The sequence below is a fragment of the Numida meleagris genome, chromosome 5, assembly GCF_002078875.1.
Source record: "Numida meleagris isolate 19003 breed g44 Domestic line chromosome 5, NumMel1.0, whole genome shotgun sequence".
Taxonomy (NCBI): Eukaryota; Metazoa; Chordata; class Aves; order Galliformes; family Numididae; genus Numida; species Numida meleagris.
In genome coordinates this window covers 5,099,184-5,113,179 of record NC_034413.1, presented here as the reverse complement: position 1 = coordinate 5,113,179, position 13,996 = coordinate 5,099,184, and the positions used below count along the sequence as shown (strand labels likewise).

Below are 13,996 nucleotides of genomic sequence, written 5' to 3'. Positions count from 1 at the left end.
TGTGTCTGTGTGGCATTTCGCTGGTCCAAGTTATAGATTTAGAGGATGTCTTTGGCAAGGCAGAGTTCACACAGAGGTTTAAGGTTTAATAACTTTTGGAGTTATTACAAATCTTGCCTGTGATTCAGCCCTACATGAAACTAATTTTCAGGGATGTTCTTTAGATTCTATTCTGGTCATGTAGAAATGCTTGAATGGTTTCCTATTTATTATTATTATTTTTAGCCACTGTATGTGACATGGAATTCCTAAAATCAATATGTATTCTGGCATATTTCATAGTGCCAAATTCAAACGAAACTAGTTTGGCTACTATTTAGATCTCAGTGCATTACCTTAAAAAGGCATAGACCCATTAAAAAACTATAAATAATTTAGATGGTCCATGTAGTCTCAAATTGTAAATAAGAGTTGGGGACTGAAATGTGTTCACTCTGAAATATTTATGTATGCATCCCTTTAAGGCATGGATGACGAACCTCTTGTCTTGCCTGAGTGGCACTGAGTGAAGAGGAAAAGTCTTAGGCTGCACTTAGAGCAACCTACATTGCTCTGAAAGTGATGCCTCCTATTTATTTCCATGGAAACTACAACAGATACAAAGGGCATGATAAAAATAAAGCCAAATTCTCAGCTACAAAACACTATTTTCCAACATGATCACCATTAGTTGGGCTTTCTCTCCAACAGTGAACAAGAGTGTGCATGTTGTGCTTGTTTAAAAAAAAATAAATCTGCAGCAGTGGAGGTGATGTGCTGTCATCACTACTGAAATGCAGCACCCACCACCTCACTGTGCTCACATCCACTATTTGGTCTCCATACACGGTCAGCAAGCACTGATGAATGTCAATGGGTGCTAGATTCTGCATGGAGGTATTCAATTCCACACCTTTGTACCACACGCACTTCCATGTCAGATGCCATTTAGTCAGACTGTCTCTCTGCTGCCCTCTGTCACATGGCAACAAAATGTAATGGAATATTCAGGAGAAGGTTCAGCCTCTACTGCCATCCCACCAACATCTGCCTCTGATGTTGTGGGCTGAGATAATAAAATAGGAGGCATTATTTTCAGAGCACCCTTGTAAAATGTGTAATGTAGTTAATGTACTTAAGTAACTAAACTTACTTTGTTTATTTTTATTAAAACATAAAAAGAGCAGCAATCAAAACTAGTGGGATATTTGACTGTTTTTGTGGGGGGGGAAAAAAAAACCCTCAATTTGCTTCAGTGGAAGTGGTTGCAGATCTTAGTGAGTTCTCAAGGTGTTCATCAGATTTTTCTTATGGAATTTTACTCTTCCTGTGCTTCATCCTTGACCACAATTGTTCACAAATGTACAAACTGCCAAAAAGCAATGGCATGAATAAGATGTGACTGAAGCAAGAGATGTTTCTCTGGTAAGATGGGTCTTACAGAAGTCTGGTAAAGAGACATGATTAAATGTTTGAATTGAATGTCTGATTGCAACTTGGTATATTCCATTTAAAAATCTGCAGGCAATGTATCTATGTTGACTGAAAATGGAGCTGCAAGTATACAAAATAACTTGTTTTTTTTTTTGCATCTTGAAACCTGTTCTCAAATTCCTTTACCAGAAAGCAAGGCTGCCTTTTTTCACTGTCCACAGGACTGTGCTTAGGCAATGTATCAAAAGGCATACAATTTGCTGTAACTTCAGTTAGCACTGCACCCTACCCTGGTTTCAGCCCAGACAGTGCCAACTGCACACTGATGTTTGGCTGTTGTGGAGTGATGGGTGCATGTCCAGAGCTGGGCTGGGCTGCTTGGCACCATGATGGTGTGGGGCTGGGGGTGGCTGCAGTATGGGCTGGGCCACATGCAGCCTACAGGCCATGTCTTGGACATACCTGCTAGAAAGGATTAGGTAAAACCACTCTGATCAAATCTCAAAACAAATAAAGCCTCCACACATCCTTCTTCTGACCTCAGTGGATATCCTGCCTTTGCAAGGTAACACGTATTTGGGCTTAAGGGGAATTCAACTCTGGAATTCTAAAAGTATTTCCAAGCAATTCCCTGCAGTCTCCAACAGTGGGGGAAAAATAGAGCAAATGTGTTACTTACAGCTGTTCTGTCTTCCCAAGAAAGACAGTACAAGACAAATTGTAGAACTGGTAGATTTCTTTAATTGTTTGTGACTCTGAAATAGCTTTTTTTAGAAAATGCTCTTGATATCTGTTTAGTCATATTTACTTGGTGTTTGTGAATTCCTGGTGAAAGACAAGACAACTTGCTATAAAATTTTGTTTTCCACAAAGAGTATTACTATGAAAAAGAACCTGATCTTGAGATGTTTGCTGTAATCACTAAGTACTCTTTTAGGAAAAGGAAATGAAAATGTAATGGCAAAATACCTAACCTAAATTCTCTAGAAAATGTGGGATGACTTGTGTGTGAACGTTGAGGTCATAATGAATCTAGTCCCTGTGATCCTAGGTTTTATGGCAACTGATGGATAACAGCCCCCAGTTAACTTTAGGATTTATCCGCTGCTTGTGAATGGCTCCTGGAGGCTTGAAAACCATTTTCAAAGAATAACATCCTTCATGAGAGTGCCAGCTATCTGAATGACTGTGTTTACCAGTCATGGCCTTGGTTCAGGGAGGATTTGCTTGCAGAAGCTTGGGTTTGATTACATTCCAAATGATTGCTCTTGCTTACAGATGGATCGATTCCATTGCAGAGCCTGATGAGTTCAGGGGACTTGGTCCCTGGAAAAGAATGGTGGAAAGAGATGCTTATGCAAATAAGACTACCATCTGTGCTTACATTAGCTGGGAAGAAAAATACCACATGAAGGCTATTAATGTTTCAAATTGCTGACTGAAATTAAAAGGAAAAATTATTTTATAACAGCACATCCATGCTATGGCATAATTATCCTTTCTTTGATTAAATGCAATTAAAACTTATGTATTAAAATAAACAAAAGAGCCTCACACCACAACCAACCAAAAAAACAGACCTATTTCTGGTTTACAAGCTACTCAAGCTGTGCTCTGCCATTCATAGCCAAGCTATAGACTTTGGGGCAATTAGTAGTTCTGCGTGGTTTCTCTGCTTTATTTGGGGTATTGGTAACTGCCGTATTAAAGAACTTTGCTATAAATGAGGCAAATGGACTCCAAGAATTGACACACCTTTGTGCTTCTGGAAATGCAAGTAGGTGACACTTGTGTTGTGTTTAGGATAGTATACTCATTTTATCTATAGAACAAGGTACGGTGCTTTGGCAGTTGTGCCACCTGGGTGACCTTGTTGTGTCCTGAAATCTGATTTGGAACTCCTTGCTGAGGAGGAGAAAAAGTACTTCATCTCCTTTCTCTGTATCAAATTCACTGATCAAAAGGCTTTTTCTCTTGTCCTTTTTTTAAGCTAACCAACTTGGCATTTTTATGTATTGTATACTGGATGCTGTTAGATGTTACTTTGCCTTTAATCTTTCAAACTGTCATTAAGAGGATGAATGACAAGCTTCTGAACATGAGACGAATGAGCTTTCTCTTAAATTAATTACCGTGAGACTACATAAACATTGAAAACAAATTTAATAAAGAAGGTGCTCCAGATGGTTGAAGGTAGACTTGCACATTCAGACCATTCCTCATTGTAATTGCAATACCATGCACAGAGATTTATGCTGATGCTTTGGGGAATTCACAGATGAGATGTACTACACTCTGCTAGGAGGCATAATATTCACAGGGTTTTAGTGTCACAGAAAATCATAATGACTGTTGAAGAAGAATAATTGCTGACAGTTCTGAGGTGTCTTTAGTGTGCTATGCATTTGTGCTGCCCTGTAGATCCTTGTTTCAAAACATCTTTGAAGTACATACAAGTAGAAACACATTACTCTAATCTCCATGGCATTCATGTATAGTTGTCTTTAAATGGCTTCCTTTATCTACACAGGTGCTTAGTTGGAATGTGACCTTTCCAGAGGTTCAATTTCAATGCAGATCTAGCAAGATTGACTAGACTGCACAGCTTAGGTCCCAAATAAAACAAAGTGGGGGAATGATGCAATCAACATGCTTCACTGCATCTTCTCTGCTTTCAGATGGCAGAAATAGGTCCCCTTTTTCTGCAGGAGAAGCTCTGTGCTTCTGCTCTTATCTGGGAGCAAAGGAAGAGCTATAGTTCAGGACTATGACAAACACATGCAGAAGAGAGGAAATTCCCACATCTGTGCTTCTGATCTCTTGTGGCTGCTGTAGTGTGGCTTTATCCATGATATTTTTCTGATTCTCATTATGTCCTTGTCCTCTTGCTGAGGAAGTCCACCAGGCATGGTTGGTTAACTTGTCCATATCATATTCAAAGCTTCAAACATCCTCTTCCAACTGACTTAGAACAGCAACCAAATAACATTATAGTTGCAAAGGACTCATCTCTGCTGAATATGATGGGCTTTTGCACTACAGTTTGGTTCCCAGCATTCAAGGAGCTTAAGACATCCATATACAGAGGGATATAGAATAGCTGATAGCAGATAATTTTTTCCACGCCTATAAATGGTGTGGAAACTTACTAAAACTTACTAAAAGTTGTACTGGTGTACAATACCTTCTCTGATTAGAAAAGGAATACTGTCAATTTGTAAGGTGATTTTTTGGAACTGTGCTTCAGAGGCATTTATAGACTTTTAATCTGTTTACTTGTACAGTTGCCTTGTTTGTTCCTTGTGCCGTGACACAGTATTGCACACCATTTATTTGCTCCTTGTGTGGTGACATGGTATTGCATACTGAGTCATTTATCAAACTTCCAACTGCGATCTTGGAGGAGTACTGCAGTGACCAGCAAAGCATGCCTGGTGAGTGAAGGTCAGCTTATATGTCATAGGAATTGAAAGGTCTTCAGCATTGAAAGTGTTATGGTGATTGAGTTTTTAAAAGATAATTAAGCAGGTAGTTGAGGGGGTATGCTTGTAGTAGTAATTTAATTAGTTCTGTGTGCTGTTCTTGATTTTTTTTTTGCATGTGAGAGATGGATGTTTTTCTGGTCTTTATTCTCTCTGATTTGATTGTATTGGCTTGGGTACCAAAGAAAGTACGTATTCCACTGGATACCTTCATTAGACAGTGGAAAAAGACTGAGTATGAAATTCATTTGTATAACAAATGCAGTTGTGCACAAGATGATGGGAAAAGAGCCTAGGTAGTGCAGCCTGGGATTTGCAGAGCCCTCCATGGGCTCAGAAACATAAGATTGTGGTCCAGCAGCATTGGGAAGGGATGAAAATATTCGAGGGTAGGAGATGGCAGAAGTCTGATGACTGGTTGGATTAGAAACCTGTCCACTTCAGCAAACTGAAATCCTTACAGTATAACTATGTATATTTCCTCCTCTAAATAAAATAAAGCAAGAGTTGTAGTATGCAGAGTCTAGAAATTCTCTTTCCAGTATCAGCGTGGAGGCTGGGTAATGTATCAGGGGAACATTTCCAACACAAATTTAACAAAAGAATTAATGTGAATTACAGGAATAAAGCTACTCAGCCACCTCTTGTCACCTGCTCTAATCCATCAGAGCTCTGGGATATTCATATGTATAAGCAAGTCCTGAACCAAAACAATCAGCATTGCTTTCAATCCTTATTTTACTATCGTATGTGCCTAGTTTGGGGGGGGAAAAAAAACAACAACAAAAGGTCTGAAAAGCACTATAGGTTTACCTACTGCCTTATTTAAGCAGCTCGCCTCTGAGAGGAGAGCATTTTACTGCTGAAAATTGATTTCTAGACAAAATAGTGATCAAAGAGGTAGAAATTGGAACTCCAAACCATGCTTTCTTCAGATGACTGTACAGAGGGAAGGCTTAGCAGCAGGTTGAGCTGTGGTTTGATGATACGATAAAACTGGCTTTCCAGTCAGTGATGGAGGATCAAGAATGCCGTGACTGTATGGCACAACGCTCAGATCAGAGAGAAATCTCTATGAAGGTTGAAATGTTGTTTAAAGAAGCATTCATGGATTAGATTTGTAGCAGGAAGGCTTTATACCATGCCAGAATCTTTTGTCAGTGGGCATAAAACCAATAGAAATTTGCATAAGATTGATACTGTGCGCTCTAGTTAACCAGCGATGCGATGAGGTGCTGGTGTTTGTGCAGCTGGTGACTCAGTAGTGCCCTGGCAGTGGTATTATTCTCTGTGGACAAGTGTCCTAAATGCAAACTCTGATCCCTTTGTGATGCCACAAGGGCATTGTGTTTGCTATTTTTGGTGGCAGTCCTGTCTGGACTGAAAGCAAATGTTGTATTGAAACTAAATATAACTTTAAGAAATGAAGTGATTAGTTCTCTATTAAGTGACACCTATCATTGCCAGAGGGGCGATGACCCTTGTGAGGATCTCTCTAGGTATTGTGTACACACTGTTGCAAATAATTATCCAAGAATGATTTAGTGTACTATATTATAATAGCATAAACTCAAGTCTTAAGATTGAAAAGTGATAGGAAACATCCAGTAGTATTTTATCTTAGACCTGAATACTCATTTCTGATCACTACATCCTCAGTTTAGGGTTTTCTGACTACAGGTCAGCTCAGGTGGGATTATAAAGCAGTCACAATTTTAACTTGTGTTTTTGAAACACAGAAATATAATACCTTTATTGCAAAGGTTATACTGGAGTAATGAGTTGAAACACAACAGATTTCATTTAAAGGCAACTAAAGAAAAATGATGTACTTCTGTCAAGACTAACAGAATGCTTTGGCATAATTTACTGCTACATAAGTCTTGTTTGGAGAGTGATTGCAATTAGTTTGTGCTGCTCAAAGTGCCAGCCAGAAGTCAGCATGCTTCAGGGAAATAAGTCCAGTGTTTACTACTTCAGTTCAGAGTGATGGCCTGCCTTAACAAACTGCAGCAAATAGTTTCTGATGAAATGAAAACACAAATTTTATTACTTCAGAAGGTCATATCATATATATTTGTGATACATATAATAAACAGCCATAAAATGCAAACTCACTTCCTCCATTAAGTAGAATTTCCTGTAACTTTTTTAGCTTGGCTTCTGCTGAAATCAGATCCCTTCCTGGAGTGAAGGTATGCTTTGGGATTGTACAGGGGAGATTACTGGGGGGGAGAGGGGTGGAAAGGTGAGTCCAGAAAGGGCACAGATTACTGTCTTCAGATGCATGAAACCAAGAGCTAGAGCTCTTTAAAGTAAGCAGCTGCAGCTTGTTGACTTCAGTGTAACTTCTTTCTGTATGCATCACTCAAATTTGATATGCAGGTGTGTTATAACACTAAACATGTAGTGACTGGAATCATAATATTTTCCTGTTTTTTCAGTGTGATTGCATTACTGAATCTTTCTGCCTCTTTCTGACGGTTGTTGGGGGAGCAGCTTGCTGTGATTGATGACAGCTTTTCCCATTGCTGAGTCCTTCTGATTTCACACCCTAGGCATGTCTACATCAAATTTTATTATGAAAGATTCTTTGTGTTTTTATTATACAGCCGCTGCAAGAGGGAAGGACTAGAAGCATAAATGTGTTTGTAAGAAAGGAATATGTAGATTTCCAGATTCATGTTCTGGAATGTTTTTTGTCTGAGAAGAAAATACAATGCTTCAAGCAGGAAAAAAAGCAGTTGGAGTTATAACTTAAGGCCCTGCAGGACTCAGCTGAGATCACTGCCAGTGCAAATGGGCATTAAGAAAAATATCTGCCCCAAAGGATTTTAGTTTTAGAGCTGCAGCAGCCAAACTGTACTCCAGGCTATGCGTGTGAGGGGAGGGGTGAAACAGAGTAACTTCAGAGGGGCCAGGATGTGACAGTGATGAGCAGTAATATTGTATGTGCTGCCTTATTACACTTTGAGTCTTATTTAAAGGGAGGCAATAGGTGCAGGCTTGGTGCTACCATGCATGTGTGAGCATATTCCAGGCCCTGCCACATGCCCACAGCTGCAGGCCCCATGTGTCTCATGTTGGGCTGTGCTTACCATGCCTTCCCACCAGCCCCATGAGGAGGCTGTGTGAGCTCAGAGTCCAGCAGAGGACGGTCCAGTTCCTCTGAACAAAGTGGAGGTGTAGAAACCAAGTAAAATGAAATGCAGCTTGGGATTTCTGAGGAGATGTAACAGGGCTGCCTGACTGGGCTTTAGAGCTGCAGCTCCTTAAAGCTCTTTTGGAAGTCAATCTAAAAGGAAAAGAGGGAAATTTTTGTGGTAAGTGCCTGTTTCACAGGTGGCCCAACATATGGGGTGCAAATCTGACCCTGTCAAACCTGCCTGGCCTCTTGCCACAGGCTGTAGGAGTGCTGGGGCTCAGCCATGACCTGGCTGCGGTTATCAGCAAAGCAGGAGGGCTGTCAGTGCCTTGTGCTTTAACTTGTCATGTGCTCGGCTCTGAACTATCAGCCTTATAAAACCTGCTGTGCAAATAACACCTGGAGTGTGTTCAGCATGTATTCTCTGAGGCCTTGGATGTCAGGAGGGCAAGGCAGTTCTCTGCCAACTTGCAAAAGGAAAACCTGCGTAAAGAGAGCAGCCTGGAATGGAAGACTGAGCCTTGAGGTGATTGGGGCCTTCAAAAAGACTACTTTTGACTTTTGTTGACCTTGAATTCAATGATAGTTTTTTTCTTTTTTAAACTGTCAGTAAACAACATCCTTGTTAAAGAGGAGGAGTGACTGAAATTCAACTGACGTTGTGTTGTAAATAACATACAACCAGGAGGGGTAAGATTCTGAATTCATTTTGTTGGAAGTTTAACGCCTAATAATGATGATTCTAACACTGTGGATTAAATCACATAAGGAAATGATGTAGTGGTACAAATAAATAAGCTGTAAAGCACTACTCTAGTAATACTGCAGAGGGAATGTATCTTGGTACCTATGAAACTGCCTTGGACTTGCAGACTAAAGCCATTAAACTGACAATTGCACAGTGGATGGTAAAGATATTGCTAATGTGAGCCAAAACAGTCATTTCTGCAGAAGCTCAATATATACTTTTTGCTTACATTTCTTTTTGTGCCATTTTGTTTTTCTATTTTGTGGCTTTCATATTTGTAATTTTTTCCTGCACAACCAGACTGCAACCCTTGATTGTTCTTTTAAGAGTATAATATTTGATTTTACCCGCTCTTTCGTGATGTTGATTGACTAGGTGGACTATCAGAAATAGTTGAAATAAAACTATTTTCCTTAGCTACCAACATGTATCTTGTGCAAAACATCTTCCTGGTAAAATAGCGTAAGTTTTGATTTAGCAAAACTTTAATAGACTTTATATATATATGGCTTTACATCACGTATCTCCTAGCTCTTGAATCCTGCTGAGAGGCTCTGGAGTGCTTATGTTACATTTGCTGAAGAATCTATCATCCTGAAAGATAACCTGATCCTGGAACGACCTGCAAACTGTCCACTAAGGCCAAGTGATGGATGTCTTTAGCTATGAACTGCATGCCTTGTTTCACCAAAGGTGAGCAAATATGTGAGCGCTGCTGTGCTCCCAATAAACTAGCATGCTCTCAGGACATAATTGCAGATATGAGCTTATCCTGCAGGAGAATGTCTGGTGGCTGGAAAGACTTTGCTTTGCTCCTGTAACTGTGGTGAAGCCCACCTGCAGTGATTATGACAACTTCCTGCATTTAAATATGCCATGATTTAAGGTGTGTTTCTTATATACACGAGATCTTGTACTTACTCTGCTCTGCAGCCCTTAGGAATCATATTGCAAGCTTTTGTTAAAGCCACAAGGCTAAATTTCTCTTAAAGAGAAGAGAGTTCTTATACAGCAATCTAGTTTAAATTGGGACTGAAAAATAATTTGTTCCTTTATCTTGCAATACAGCTGTTGTGGCATTTGTAAATAGGCCTTTAATGACCTGCTATCTCTCAACACTCCTAAACAGTGAGTAAGAAAGGAAATCAAAACCACAATCCAGAGTGGTTGTATACCTATAACTGAAGATATCCTGCAAATGCAAGATGTCATCTAGTTTGAGGATATTTTTTTTCTGGGGCTCAGTTCATACTACATTTTCTTACTGCTGAAAGAAAAGTGAAAATCTAGCTTTTCTTCTTTGTTTAAAGGAATTCTGGCTTGATGATCAAGATGCACATGTACTCCTTTACAGATGACAGTACTTAACCATTGAAGTGTGAGTGGCAGTGTAAGCATCCATCTGAATAAGCCACTATAATTCTTTTCTATTTTATGAAGATAAAATACTCATTAATTTATGTAGCTTTAATTAGTGTAAGTTACTGTCTCTGCCACTACCAACCAGCAAACTTTTGAATAATATCTGCACATGAAATTAGCCCTAGCCAAGAACAGTGCATAGTCTGTTATCTAAACAGTCAGACTGATTCCTTCCTTCCTATTTTTTTCAGTTCCCTTTAAAATGAAATTCTGTGAAGTATTAAACACACAGGGCTTATTCACTTGTTTGTGTTGGATAAGTGAATTAGATGCTTGTGGAAAATGCCAGATGGGCTGCATGGGAGCCAGGAAGTCTCTGTCTCTCCACCAAGCAGCAACAGTGTTTACTTGCCAGATTGTGCTGTCAAAATGCCCTAACCTGACCCATAGGTAAGAAGCTAATTTTGAAATCTGTTCAATTCATTTTTCCTGACGTGTGGATAATTCTGCTGCTCAATGTGTGTGCTTAGATACTCCTCATTGTCAGCCATCCTTGGAGATCTAGGTTTTCTAGAGGGCAGAGTACTTTCATGACTGCTTGAGCTTCTGAAAGTGAACAACCGAGAAAGGGGTAAAAGAAAAACTTCCTTTTCAACTATGTGCAGTTTAAAATAATGCACACACCCCTCTGCCTGCTTTTTCTATTAATAGTGCTTTTATTGGTAAGTAACAAGATTAATTTCTTAATTGCATTCTGTTGTAAGCAGATGCGGTTAGAAAGCAAAAGTCCATACTAATTTAAGACAGATACTTCACCTCAGTAAAATATTTCCAGCAAAAGAATATTCTTAAGGATATGCTTTCTAAAATAACTATTCCTTGTAGGCCATAGACATAGCTGATTTTACTACAAGCTTATGCTGGTTAACTTGTTCTCCAGTTGCCATTAACTGAAAAAGCTTAATGAATGTTGGTAAGGTTGAGAGCTATGCTCTATTTTCATGAATAATATTTTTGTAACTATTTGCAGTTATTCTGTTTTGTTGTTTCATTTTCTACAGTCCGTTATGCAAAGCTTAGCAGAGTAGATTCACTATTTTATGTTGAGATTTGTTAAATCCATCTTGAGAATGAGATGCCAGTGGGAACATTTCTCAGGCTTTGCTTTGTGGTGATCATAGTATTTTTGAAATTACTTGAAGGAAGATGATTAATATGGATATTTGGGCAGGAAACAAAAGCTGTGAGGGAAACAAATTGGATAGCATGGGGAGACTAGAGAGGGAGTTTTATTTTAGATAAACCAATGTGTAATTACAAGTTTAGCTCTGTCAGTTTCACAGTGTAAGTCTGAACAATCACAGTAAGGCATTAATCATTGCAGGTATTACAGTCCAAACCAAAGTAAACTGCTTTTCTTTCTTGAGTATGCCTTCTTCATCAGTAAGTCTTTATAAGCCAGCCACACCACTTATTACTAGAATACTGAAAGGATTGGTCTATGTATGTGTAGGAAGCTCGTTAAGTTTGCAGCAAGTTCTTTGTTAATTCATGTGAAGGTCTATTTTTATTATTGCCAGTCAGAAAATGTCAGTGCTCCTTGTGGGAACATCTGAGATGAATATAAGAAATGTGATTGTTCCCACCTTTTTTCCTTCATGTGAAAGTGTAGTAGTTAAATCCAGATACTCTTTTCCATCTACCATTGAGTGGTAGTTCTTACTGAAACTGATTTCCTTTTGGTACGTATAAAACAAATAGGGTTCTCTAGCAGATTTTTTCTAATAGTAAAAAAGTTAACTGGATTTTTATGAAGGGAAGAAAATGGCTTTTTTCTCACCTTGTTTTAGTATCTTCAACTTCCTGGTATATACAGTACTTGTAGTTAGATTGGCATGTAGATTTCCCTACCACATTGCTGCAATTACTGTGGTGCCTAAACTGGGGCAATGCATGATGGCTATAACCATCACTTGATAGAAATGGAGCTGCTGGTAAAATCTTGATTGCAATATCCCTTTCCCAAATTTGTGCTCTAAGTACACCCCCAAGAAAATGATCCAAGCCTGAAACGGGAGAGTTTAATGAGCAAGGGGTAAAAGCATGCTTAATGGTGGCTGAGGAAAGGGGAGGTGAGGAATTAGAGCAATAGCTTTGTATTGTTGTTCTGTTGAAGTGGTTAAGAAATGAGAACAAATATTTTGCACCTTTTTTTATTAGACCTTAGTGGGAAGGTACGTTTTAAGGCAATTGTTGATGCTGACAAAAGACCCTTTTTTTTCTCATACTTTAATACTCTTAAATGGGAAAAAATAGAAAAACACAAGTTTTATCTTTCCTTTAAAAAAAAAAAGTAAAGTGAATGTCTTATCAGCCTTGAACAGGCAGCTTTGGTGTCACAGATAAGACCTCAGCGTTGCTGGTAAAATACAGGACATGCAGATAGACAGTGGACAACAGAATAGCTTATCACCAGTTTAATGAGAAAAGTCTTCCTTCACTGACGTGTTATTAAAGATCTAATTCCATTGTGAACCTGGATCCAGTAAAAGTGTGAAATAGAAATCTGAGAAGAAAGCTGTTAACATAGCCAATATCAAATTTTTATCTTATGTCATATCTTACATAGCCTTTATCATATTTGTCATTCAAATGCATACTTTCAGTTTCAATCATTGTATACAGAATTTGATGTAGCATTTTATTCATTTGTGCTGCTGAAAGGCAATAAAGCTACAGGCATGTGTAGCTTCAGGAATGGATAGTATCCACCTGGAATGTTGTCTTCTGCAAAGCTTCCTGCCCATTGAGTATGAAAATAAGGCTGGATTAAGAAAGGGTTAATCCACTTCAGCCCACTGGTTTTCGCATTAAAATTTTTGTCTTGAACGCATAACCATGTGTGAAATCATAGAAGAAAGTCAACGGATGGACTGCCCTATGAATGTAAGTCTTTAACTTAAGCTTTTACACGGGTGGCTCAGCAAGCAGAATTCAAGTGGCAGTAACAGCTTGCTGGGGCAGTTAGATCTGTGTGTCATCCTAAAGAAGGTACTTGATTGCATGGCTATGGTATGACACTGTCACACTGCTGTGTGGCATCTCTGGGGCTGTAGATGAGATCAGCACTGAGTTGGTCTGCATGTGGACCTGGAAAAAACCCTCCTTTCACACTCAGAGGAGAAGTGGATGACTGTAACGATCTCTGTTCACCTCAGCCCTGTGAGGATTAGCTACTTTAATGTGGATGAAGTGCTTTGACTGTGAAAATGACTGTAAATCCATGGTTCTCGAGGACAATAGCAGTTCAGATGTTTTTTACCTGCTATTTTTCAGAACTGAACGAAAACCTGAGTGAAGTTAGAGACTTCTTTCTGAGGATAATGGACTTCTTTTGCTTTATTGTCCCATTAGGCTTTACCCTTCAATGTAACTGCATTGTAACTCTTAACCAGAGGTGTCAGAGCATCTACAGCAATAGCTCTTATTCACTCAGTTCCCATGAGATGTCTATAATAACTTCTGAGGATAATGTTTCTGTGAAATTGGGTCCTCTGTACTGTGGAGCTTTGTTTCTGATATTACTACTCCTTTGGAATGCAATGAGTCTGCAGATGAATTCCTACCTTCCAATAACAAAACTTCTAGATGTTTTTTTAAAAATATGGTATTAATTGACTCAGCTGGTAAAACGCCAGATTTAAAAAAGAAAAAAGAGCTCTCATGTCACTTAATTACTCTTATCAGACCATTAAGCACATCCTTTCTGTATTTATGTTTTGAAGTCTTGACATCTCTAAGACCTGTAAGTCAAATTTGGGGAAGATGAAGCAGGATACCAAAAAA

At 38.9% G+C, this 13,996-nt stretch overlaps 1 long non-coding RNA gene across 5 annotated transcripts in view; it reads left to right on the top strand.

The window, feature by feature from the left end:
• Nucleotides 1–13,996, top strand: part of LOC110400436 — a 35,455-nt gene that overhangs the window by 4,134 nt on the left and 17,325 nt on the right. For 2 of the 5 annotated variants that reach the window (XR_002439839.1, XR_002439840.1), the window contains exons 2-5: nt 7,051–7,090; nt 8,651–8,730; nt 9,320–9,481; nt 10,402–10,600. This is a non-coding gene — a long non-coding RNA (uncharacterized LOC110400436). Of the gene's footprint in view, nt 1–7,050; nt 7,091–8,650; nt 8,731–9,319; nt 9,482–10,401; nt 10,601–13,486; nt 13,612–13,996 lie in introns of those variants that run through there. The other 3 variants (XR_002439841.1, XR_002439837.1, XR_002439838.1) reach the window with 3 other exon arrangements.